Source organism: Tamandua tetradactyla, chromosome 2 (assembly GCF_023851605.1).
Source record: "Tamandua tetradactyla isolate mTamTet1 chromosome 2, mTamTet1.pri, whole genome shotgun sequence".
NCBI classification, from domain to species: Eukaryota; Metazoa; Chordata; class Mammalia; order Pilosa; family Myrmecophagidae; genus Tamandua; species Tamandua tetradactyla.
In genome coordinates this window covers 56,516,282-56,527,310 of record NC_135328.1, presented here as the reverse complement: position 1 = coordinate 56,527,310, position 11,029 = coordinate 56,516,282, and the positions used below count along the sequence as shown (strand labels likewise).

General features: G+C 52.8%; 1 long non-coding RNA gene across 1 annotated transcript; it reads right to left on the bottom strand.

Moving 5' to 3' along the window:
• LOC143673316 (uncharacterized) lies at nucleotides 1-7,254 on the bottom strand. The gene is made up of 3 exons (XR_013170323.1): nucleotides 6,877-7,254; nucleotides 6,263-6,509; nucleotides 1-5,833 (listed from the first exon to the last, which is right to left on the bottom strand). It is a non-coding gene; the product is annotated as an uncharacterized LOC143673316 (long non-coding RNA).
• Nucleotides 7,255-11,029: the final 3,775 nt, after the last annotated feature.

The following is an 11,029-nucleotide window of genomic DNA, read 5'->3' as shown; positions in this document are numbered from 1 at the left end:
AGTAAATGAATACATAATTTATTGAAAATTTCCCAACTCTTTATATAATACATAAATATGCAAAAACAAGAGGCAGAAAAGTCTCCAGATAGAAATACATCCATATAAACCAACTCCAAGACACATACAAATCAGAGTGTCATATGCCCAAGAGAGGAAATGAATCCTGAAAACAGCAAGAGAGAAATGATTCACCATGTACAAGGGAAGCCACGATAAAACTCAGCGCTGACTTCTAATCACACACTGGTGCGGTGAGAAGGCAGTGTATGATATATTTAATATACTGACAGAGAAAAACTGCCATGCAAAAATTTTTTAGCCAGAAAAGCTGTCCTTCAAAAATGAGGGAGAGTTTAAAATAGACCCCCACAGTGTGCATCCTGAAGGCCCTGTGCTCTGGGAGACCCCTAACAGGCTTGTCTCTAAATTCCCAAGCAATGTCTACAGTGCCCAATGTGGGCCTAGGAAATACGTATAGAGTATGGATAAAGACAGACACTTTATCTATAAATTATCTATGGCACAGACTCACCTAAATTCCCTTAAATATCAATAATTGTGCACTTGAACTAGGATGGGGAGAACAGGGAAGGCCTCTGGAGGAGGGGCACCAAGCCTCTGGTAACGCTGCCTTGGCAAGGGAGCAGAGAGCTCCCGCCTCACCTCTAGTTGGTCTACAGGTTCCATGGGACCAGCCTCTTTCAAATCCAGACTTGGCCCCAAATCCTGGGGACTACTGCTCACCCTAATCCCTACCTCGAGGTGTGGCCCTGAGACCACTGTTGATGAATAATGGGAGCTGAGGGCCTGGGATCAGAGTGGCTCCATGGGTAGGGGTGGGGATAGCAGGCAACCAAGTAGAGCCAAGCAGTGGTGGGAGTAACCAGGGGCCAGGCAACATCAGGCCTGAACATACTGTAAATACAGATGCCAATCTTACAAGAAATCAAAGTTTTGTAGGAGATACAATTTCAATAGAATACAAACGTATACATTAAAAAATGCCTGCAACCCCACTTTCAAGGGGCCCTGCATGGTCAACCACCTCTCTGTCTTTACCTCACAGTCCAACATCACCTATGGCTCTGGTTCTGGCCCAGCACACCTGTGTTCTCACTGACCACTGGTCAGGCATATTCTTCCCACCATGCCCATCCCACCACCTGGGCAATTCCGAGTGACTCATCCTGACATCACCTCCTCCAAGAAGCCTACCTTGCCTGCTTTGATTTCTACTCCCTCTGAAGTAGGTCCCTATCCATATTTCCATAATAGCTCATCTCTGTGTCAGTATAGACTATTTACTGACCTTCTTCCAAGCTATAAGCTCCAAAAAGACACAGGTCTTGACGCATCTCCCTAGGTTGCTGGCACACAGGCAGCCCTCTGTAAATGCCTGAATGGCTGCGTGAATGGAGGCAGCTGAGTGTATACCTATGGAGGCAGCTGAATGTACACCTGCCTAGGATCCAGTCCAGGTCCATTTCTGAGTGGTAGGACAACAGGTAGGTCCCAACACCTGAGACCTAGGCATTAAATGACACTGGGATTGGGAGCCTTCTCTGGGCATCAACTCTGAACAGCACTTTTGACAAGTAGTCAGCTCTGGGCCTTCCCGTCAGCATGCCTACCCCTAGGAGCAGCCAGATGGCTGCTATAGTGCCCCCAGTGTAGAGAGGAGGCTACAAGCCTCTTCATCCATGGCTGAGTCTCGGGAATCTGTGCTAGGGTGGGGGTGTGGATGCATTGCCCACTAAGCTTCTCCAGCCATGGACATCTTGGCTCTGCTGAGACATTCTGCTGGTCCCATCACTCTCATCACTCCAGCCTTCAGGACAGCAGCAGCCCAGACCTCATGGTGCATGGAGGGAAGAGCACACAGCCCTTGTGTTGAATGGTTCTGGGTACTGACCTGTGACCTGGAGCAGCCCCTTGACTCATGAATGGGAACCACTCATGAGGACTCACTGGGATGACTCTCTTAAGCCAGTCTTTCAATGCAGGGTGGTGACATTATGCAGGGAACAAAGTGACTTGCAGGGACTAGTATTTGTAATTATCCCTCCACCTGAAATTGTCTTTTTGTGCTCCTGGAGTCTCTCCCCATATCTCGCCACGTGTCATTTAGGGCTTTGAGAGTCACAGTCTGAGCTCCAGTCTCTGACCCTCCTGTGGTTCATTTTGCTGCCACTAATCATCTTTCCTTTGTCTCACAGCCAGTGTGAAAATGAGTGAACCCCGACTACAGATGAGACCTGCAGTGTGGACCATCAAGACAGGCATGTGGGGAGACTGGCAGAGCACCTGGGGCCTGCCTTCCAGAACAACCACTTCAACAACAAATTCCTGGTAACCTACAGAGCCATCACCGCCGCCCAACATGTCCTAAATCTGCAGCTCAAAGGTTAAGTGCTAGCCCCTCCACAGCACAATGCTGGATCTGCCACCCGCTAGCTGTGTGCCTTGTGAATGTCACTTATCTCTCTAGACTCATTTTGCATCTCTGAAAAATGGGGTGGCAAGAGGACCAACCTTCTAAGGATTTTGTAGGGACTAAGTGAATAATCCACGGAGAGTGCTTCCCCAGAGCCTGGCTCAAAGGGAAGGGGCATGGGAGGGGGGTAGCTCATATATAGCATTTTTCTCTAGCCCATGAAGACTCTATATTCTCCTTCATTAACCCTTTGACCTCATGGAAACCTGTTTTTTTCCATTTTTAAAGAAGGTTTGAGATTCCAACTGGGGAGCCCCTCTGCTTGCTTTTCCAGAGCAGGAACCACTAGGGCTGTTAGAGGGGCCTTGAACCACTAGGGGCTGGTAGAGTGTCCTCAACCCACTCAGACATTGGGAAGGGGCTAAGGGCTCGTTCATTTAAAAAGGTAAAGAAATTGTCTATTGTATGCAAGAACATTTTTAGGCATTTAGCCTGACTCAAGGAACAGGGCAAACAAAAGTCCTTGTTCCCTGGGTTCCATTTTTGTTTGGGAGTCTGAAGGTAGCTAGTCATCATGAGCAGGGGTTGTGCCTTAGGTAGTAGCACCAGGGAGCCTCCAATGCCACAGGGTGTCACCCAGGGCACCATTCCCTACCTGGGGACATTCTCACTGACCTGGTGATGCTGAACATGGCCATGCACAAGTACCTGGATGTGAGTGAGCCTGGGGACTGGGACAGTGGGGGGAGGGCCCCTGAGGTCAGGGAGCAGAGGCCCCTCACCAAGCCCTGTCTCAGCAGTGGACACCCCCACATCTCATGAGAGCCTCACAGCCACCCTGGGAGGTAGGGTGTCGTCACCGTCCTATGGAAGTGTCTAGGAGGCTGCGATTCAGGGGCCGTCTCTCTGTCTTCAGAGGATGGGACTGGAAAGTCGCTTTGTCCCACTCCTGGGCCTCTCGTGGCACCAAGGACTCCACCTATGTCACCCCGGGTCTGGGCTGCCATGCCCCTGGTAGACCCCGCAGTCAGACAGCATGACAAGGTAAGGGGCATGGTAGTGCTGGGGACCCTATATGATGGCTGCAAACTGTTTGCCTTCCAGGGGAGGATGGTGAATTTCAGCAAAAGGAGGAAGGTGAGTGGCTGTGGCAGTCACTGGGGAAGAGGCTGTCAGAGACCGTCCTGGGCAGGACACCACTGGGCTCCCCACAGCTTCCTCTTAAGATTTATGGGGAGGATTGGATTAAATGTCAGAGGGCAGGCCTGACTTTCTGGAGTGTGTGTGGGATGAAGGACAGTTCCTGGATGACGAACTGTCTCAACTCAGCCCTGAGAACAGGTAGAGCCGAGAAAGGTGTGGAGGGGACTAGGGGGTCAATGGGAACAAAAGGCCAGCTACTGGTCCCCATCCATACTCAGGCCTGCGCAGCGGTCTCCTCCTTCCCTCTGTTCCCAGGTATACCAGGTGATCGCTGCCATCCAGCATCTCCAGGTAGCCTGCTGCTGTGCTGCCCTGGTGCACCACCAGGAGTTTAGGGTCTGGTTTGGGGCCATGGAGAGGCTCACTGACAATGAGAGGTACGGCCACTGTCTCAGGTCTGCCCCCTTGGGGGTACTCAAGGGCTGGGCATCCCATGGTCCCCTGGGAGCACAGCTGACCACCCCATCCCTATGGTCTGCCCACCAGTGCTGCAGATCCCATGCATGGCCAACAGCTTTTATGCTATGGATACCATGGCCAACTCCCATTTTCTCTTCATGAAGAGGATCTCTCCTTCATGGAGGCCAAGATCAAGAACAGGGCTATCTCAACTCTTCTGTGGAGAAAGCAAAAGGGACCCAAGTTCCCAAAGGGGAAATTCTAACTTGCTCCTGGTGCCTGCCAGCCTCATGTTTCCACATTTCCTTTGTCTTGCTGGCTAGCTAGTGTATCCATCCCCAACCAGAAAGGGTCAGGCACAGGAGGTACTTTCTTCACTACCAGCTAGCCCAAGCCACCCGCAGACTCCAGTTTAATCCCTGAACCTCTCCTGCAAGTACCAGGTAACTGCTATTAGCATCTCTAAGAGGTCTGATGCTATAAACTCTTGTGTCCAACCTGCAATTAGGGGCCTAGTTTAGCACCATGGAACAGCTCAGCGAGAGAGTTTTCTGCAGGACAGAAAACAGGCAATGGCAGAGGTGGGCTCTCCCTGGTGGCTCCTTGATCAGCATCGAACCTGTTGCCTGAAGACAACTGGGGTACTCAAATGCCAACTGCTGCAAAGACAGAGGGAGACTTGGGACGTGGCTCTTGGTAGCCTCACAGTTGCCACACTGTCCCATAGCTACCACCTGTCTCGGGAGCTGGCATCCCCATCCTATTAGGCCAAGATGAGTCTCTAGGCCCAACACCTGCTGGATGTGATCAAGGATGGGATGACAAGTGAGTTCCCAGTCCAGTACAGGCAAGGCGGGCTCCTGAGGCTCAGGGAAGCTTCAGAGCTATGCATGGACACAGGGAGTTAGGCAGCTGACCAACCTGACCAGCCCTGTGTTTAGAGTGAGTCGCCTCATCAATCCAAGCCCCAGTTTCCATCTCTGTGAAATGGGGTGATGCTGATCTGACAGCCAGAGCACATGGGGTACTGCTGATTGACAGCACTTAGCAGGGTGCCCAAGTCACACAGTACAGCGTTTGCAGGGGGAAGTTGGCTAAGTCTCTGGGAGAGGCCCTCAAGGTAAGCTGGTCCTTATATCCAGCCACGAGGCCACAAAAGCAGAGCTCAGTCCCAGGGACAGATCCCACTACAGTGACCAACCCAAGCATGGCCCAAATCTGAGCATCAGGGCCACAGCCCACAAGGTCAGTGTGCACGTGGCTGGCTCCATCAGCTCTGATGGGGAGGAATTAAACATGACCTTGTCCCAGGGTTTCCTGAGGCCAGGGAAAGAAGGTGACTGCCCACCCCTTCTCACTGACAGCTCTTGCTTGACCATTCCCTCCAGGAGCCAGCATTCCCCTTGCTAGAGGCACCAACTAAAAGGGATAAGAAGTCCCATTCCAGAATAGAGCTTCTAGAAGCCCCTTGGATCTGGATGCATGTCCGGGGCTTCTGCTGACCTCACTGTCCCTTCAGTCCAGGGAGTTGACCTCCCTGCAATTCCCGGAGACCTCAGGTATCAGCTCAGCCTCTAGCTGCACCTCCTCCTCCTGGCTTCCAGCAGCTCCTTTTCCTCCTAGGTCTCCAGCTGCACCTCCTCCTCCTGGGCCTCCAAAATCCTGTCCTCCTCTGGGCCTTCACCTTATCTGTTGCCGCTCAGTACACCCACACGTGGATCTTCTCAGGGGCTGGCATCACATCTCCTCGCTGCTGCCCTACAACCAGCAGGCGGTGGGGGTGACGCCATCGACCTGGACAAGAACAGCAGCAACAAGGAGAAGAGCATCCTGGTCAGCTGGGCGGATGGGGCATCCCCTTGGTCCCCCCATAACCCTCTGTGGGTTCTGAATCTCCTTCAGGTTTACTTCCACAAGAAGCCAGCTTTGGGCAAAAAGCCAGCACGCTGACTCCTGGTGGAGGCAGACGGCCACCACAGCACCCTCACTGTCCAAAGGAGGGCACTACGGCAGGCAGCCTCTTCCCTGGCTGATGCTCAGAGTCCATGCTTGGGTGGGGGCATGGATAATGTACCCAATGAGCTCCTCCAGCTCTGGGATGCTGATACTCTAGAGCAGAGTGTCCCCTTGCTCACTCCTGAACAAGCACTGCCCCCCTACTCCTTTGCTCAGTGTCCACCACCCTGTGTGAACTGCTCCATATGTCCTCTCCAGCACACTCACCTGACCTCATGTCCCACCTTCCTAGAGTCGTCTTCACACTGAGGCACTCCAAGCGCATATCCACCTGAACACCACTCTTGCCTGCACTGTTCTTCCCTGTAAGTCACATTCCCTTTGGACTTGTTTACAAGGCTGGGCTCAAGAGACACCTACTCGAGGCACTTGTGCAAGGCATAGCCTTTCGGTCAGGTTGACATGGATTCAAACCTATACTAGGTCAGTCCCACAGTTGGGCCACATAATATCCCTGTGACAGAGAAGACAATGTCCTCATTGCTCAGAACCTGGGTTTCCTTGAATGTGACCCAACATATGAGGGTGTTTCAGGGATTAAAGCAGAGGAGATGGAGGCACCTAAAGAGGAAGCCTGCCTGCCCTAGTGAGCACGCCACCTGGGGCAAGGCCTCTGATGGTCGGCAGGGAATGGTGGTAATGGTGAGACAGTGGCTCTAAGTCCCACTATGGCTGGACTGGAGGCCTTCGAGCTGTTGATGATGGTGGTTCATCTCTAAAATGGGATGGGTTCACTGAGTGTCGGGGGTGGGGATGTGGGGGTGTGGGGGATCCTCACAACAGCAACTGCCCCTCAACACTCACTCATACACCAGCCTCACCTGCAGCTCCGGTCCGGTTCACGGAGCTCATCAGCAAGCACAGGTGGGGCTGTCTGGCCTTCTCATCTGCCCAGACTCACCAGTGTTGCTGCCTCCACGTCCCCCCTGTAGTGGCCATCCTCTGCGGGTGGCATCGGGGCACTTGGCGGTGGAGGAGGTGACGAAGGGCCAGCAGCCACCTCCGCACCCCCTGGAGCCTCGCGTCTCCAGGCTCTGCACACCCACCAGGCCCAGCGCCAGGACGGCCCACCTGGCTGTGCTCTGGGTGGCCCCAAGCCCCAAGGGCAGTGAGAGCCCCAGCGAGGGCGGCTGGTGCCCGGCGTGCCACCGTTGGGGCGGGTAGAGCCGTTGGTGCCTCGCGCGCGTGCGCGGTAAGTCCGGGCTCCGACCCCCTCCGCGCGCCTGCCGGTGGCTTCCAGGCGTGACGGCCGCGAGCGCGTGGTCCTCGGGGCCGACCTGGTCAGCAGGACCCTCAGGCGCCGGCGCTGCCGGGAGCCTCCCCCGGAGCTGCGCCCTGGAGCCCCGCCCTCACACCTGCGTGGTCGGCCTGGTGGGGCTCGGAGCTGCGGGACACGCTGCGCGCGCATTCCGACCTGAACCCCAGGGTGTGGGCTGAACCCGCAGCAAGGCCGAGCATCCAAGCGGCCCGGCGCTGCGCTAATGAGCTGATTGGTGCTGCCAAGTAGCGATGAACCCGGGGCAGGGAGGTGGGGGAAGGGGAAAACCTGGCTCCGGCCCAGCAGCTGGTCACTAGTTGCACTGTGCCTGGCCAAGATGAATACCCAAGAGAACCCTGGAAGGTGAAGAACTGATCAAGGCAGTGGCTGGGGACAGATTCCCAGGGGGTGCACCGCCCTTGTCTCTTCCAGGAGTTAGGAGTGGTAGGAGGCTACCTGCTGCTTTTCCACACCTTATCCGCACACATGGAGGGAATGCTGCACATCCTCTCTGAATACGCACTTAAGCAATTCCATGTCCAGCTACTCTTGTACAAAATTGGGAAACTGAGACCAAGAAAGAGGGAGGAATTGGCCCAGGGCTCAGGGAGAGGCAGAGTCCATAGGGTAAGGTAAGGGTTACAACCTCCAAACCCGGGCTCAAAGCCTCCCGTGGGTTTTCTACATAGGGAGAAACCTCCAGAACTTGTACATAGTCCAGGAGCTAAGAGCAACCTCACCTCACTTATCTAGTGGATTGTAGTCTGGGAAGATTCCTAGAAGCAGTTGGTTCTTTTCAACCTCTTCTATCTTCAGCTCACAGTCAATCTTCAGGGATTCATCTATTTGAAAAATGAGGGATGAATGTAAGGGCTTCACTTTCCTTGTGATAAGAGATTTGGGTAACTTGTTGCTATCCCCCCACTAGACTGGAGGACGGGACACCAGGCCTTTTCTCAATCATCCCAGAATTTTCTGTTATGAAAATTGAATTAATTAGTGGACAGTCAACTTTTGGCACCACTAGAGCCCTATGCCCCAAGGCAACAGGAAACTCCTTTGGCTCCGACATTCCCACTGAGACACCAAGATGCTTTGGGGAAAATTTTATTAAATAAGGACAATTCCGGCCGAGCATGGGTCTTTGCCAAACTACCCCAAATAGATGGGATTCAAACCCAAGGTCAGACTTTGGCCACCTATGACCAAGGACCCGCTTCCTCATGCAGTCCCTGCCACCTGAGTCAGGAGACCCAGCCAAGACCAGCCCTTCCTCTAGCTGCACCATCTCCAACTCAGATTCTTCCTGGTCTCAGGCACAGAGTAATGGTGAGCACTCACTCTGCCTGTTGGATGATGGCCTGGTTCATGGATGCACTAAGCCATGGCATCCTTTCTTCAGGGAATTGTTACAGACCCTAACCTGTTTTTCATACCCCGGATGCTGGTGATCACTTTCCAAAGCATCTCCCTTCTACATTGTAACATTTCCATTTCTCTTTTAATTGCACCCAGAGGCTTTGTATGCTCTGAAACTGCACCTTGCAACCAAACAACCCCTGACTGACCTTGCTTGTATCCCTTATCTTGTTTTGCAACCATGAGTTTGGGTATCCCTGCACGCAGCCCCCTGAAGTCAGGGGCCCTAAAGTCAGATGCCCTTTCACTTAGCCCCTTATTGATTAATATAAGTCAACCCAGGACTAAACACCCAAAATTCCAAAACTATTGCTGAACCAAGCCAGTTCTAATCAAACTTAGCCTGCCTGACATGTGCAGCAGCCAATATATATAATCACTGTATGCATATTCAGCAATTTGACTATGACCTTGTGATCTAAAGGAGTTTTGTTTATTATCCTAAGCCTCCTGCCTTTGTTTCTCCACTGAAAGTTTCTCCAGTTCGGGAAAACAGATTTGAGGAATCCATCCTCCTGTCTTCATGAGGCTAGCTTTTGCTAAGTAAGCTTTTTCTCTTCTCAGAATCTTGGTGTCTACTGATTGACTCTGTACACATCAGGTGAGGACTCACTTTGGAGCTGCAACAGAATGTCCCCCTCCTCCCAGAGCTTGGTACAGCTTAAAGCATCATGTCAGAGCCAGAGCTAGACCCAGCTGTTCCCATTGCTGGGATTGCAGCTATTCAGAACAGGGCCATTCTGGCTACTATTGACTCATAAGGGGGCAATGGCTTGCCCTAAGTTCCTCATCAGAGCCTGGGCGCAAGCCTCACCTGGTTGGGGAGGCCCCAGCCTTGAACCCAGGGACCTGTCACACATAACCCAGAATCTCCATATCCACTCATCCTCATTACTGTCCAATGGCTTGAGAGTCTCTCTATCCTCTTAATTGCCCTCATATTCATCCATTGGCTGCTCTATCTCACCATCAGCCTCGCAGGACTGGAGAGAGAGCTGGGGCCAGAAGGAAGCAAGGTCATGTATGTCCTAACACAGGGCTTCACAGGCACTCCCCAAGGCCCCTGGGAGTTAAAATTCCAGGTGTTGGAGCTCAATCCCTTGAGAAGCTGCTTTTGGAAGCATGTTGTGGAACCAGGGAATCTGTTGTTATAACATGGGACGGCAGCATCTGAACAGGCAGGTGTGAAGTCCATTTCCCCAGAGAGTCTTGGGCAGGTTTAAGGGGATTCATGGATGACCCAGGAGAGTACACAATTTTTGTATGACTGCAGTGTCCTGTGGCAAGAGTCTGTTGGGGCCAACTCACTGGGCACCTAGAAATGAGACAAAACTCAGCCTAGTGTGGAGGGAGTCCCAGGATGGATGCTTTGGGTTCCTTCTCTCCATATCAGGGGGTATAGACGGTTGACCAAAAGGGTTCCACAGACTCAAGGAAGAGTCTGTTCATGTTTGTCCTCCTTCAAAGACCCACTGCTCTTCAAGAGGACTTGGAGAGAACACTGCATCAAGGACACTTAAAATGCACGCTCAGTGTTGCGGTTTTCCTGCTTGGAGCTGCAGTGCTAGCACTGACCACTAGGAGGCAGGCCACATCTTCTGCCAGCTGGTCCTACTGTGCTTTTCTGGAGCAAATGGAGCCAGGGAAGAGTCTTCCTCACTCAACGTGCACCTGCTATTATTAGCATCCATCTCCACAATCCGAGCTGGCCAGAGGCTGCCCCGGGGACTCCTAGATCATCTCCTTTATTCATTCAGCAGCCCTGCCCTAAGCACCAACCCTGTAGGACGCTCTGTGTGAAGCCCTTGGTGCGTGATGGGTAGAGCTCACACTCTGCAAGGGCAGATGGACAGAAACATGAAAGCAAGCATGAGTGAAAGACAAGAGCAAGCAAGAGCGCAGGATGCTGGGACCACCAGGAGGGAGAGTCCCGAAGGACACACTTAGGTGACACTTCTGCTGTGACCAGGATAACAGGAGGGAGCCAGCCCTGCAGAGGTCCAGGAATTGTGTGCCTGCGAGAGGTACAATGGGGGCAGAGTTGGAGGGAGAGTAAGTTCGGCCAGAAAAGAGGTTGGAAAGGGTGTCTGTGCGAGAAGGCAAACGGGAGGGGAGGAGAGCAGGCAGGGAAGACAGCAGGGCCAGAACCCGGAGTCCAGAAGAATGTATTAATTATGGATTGCAAGTGATGATGTAACCTCAAATCCAGTGGTTTAAAACAGCAGATATTTATAATCACTCAATTCCTCTGGCCCAGGACTCAGAGCTCAAGTTAACTGGGTGTCTCTGCATCCAGG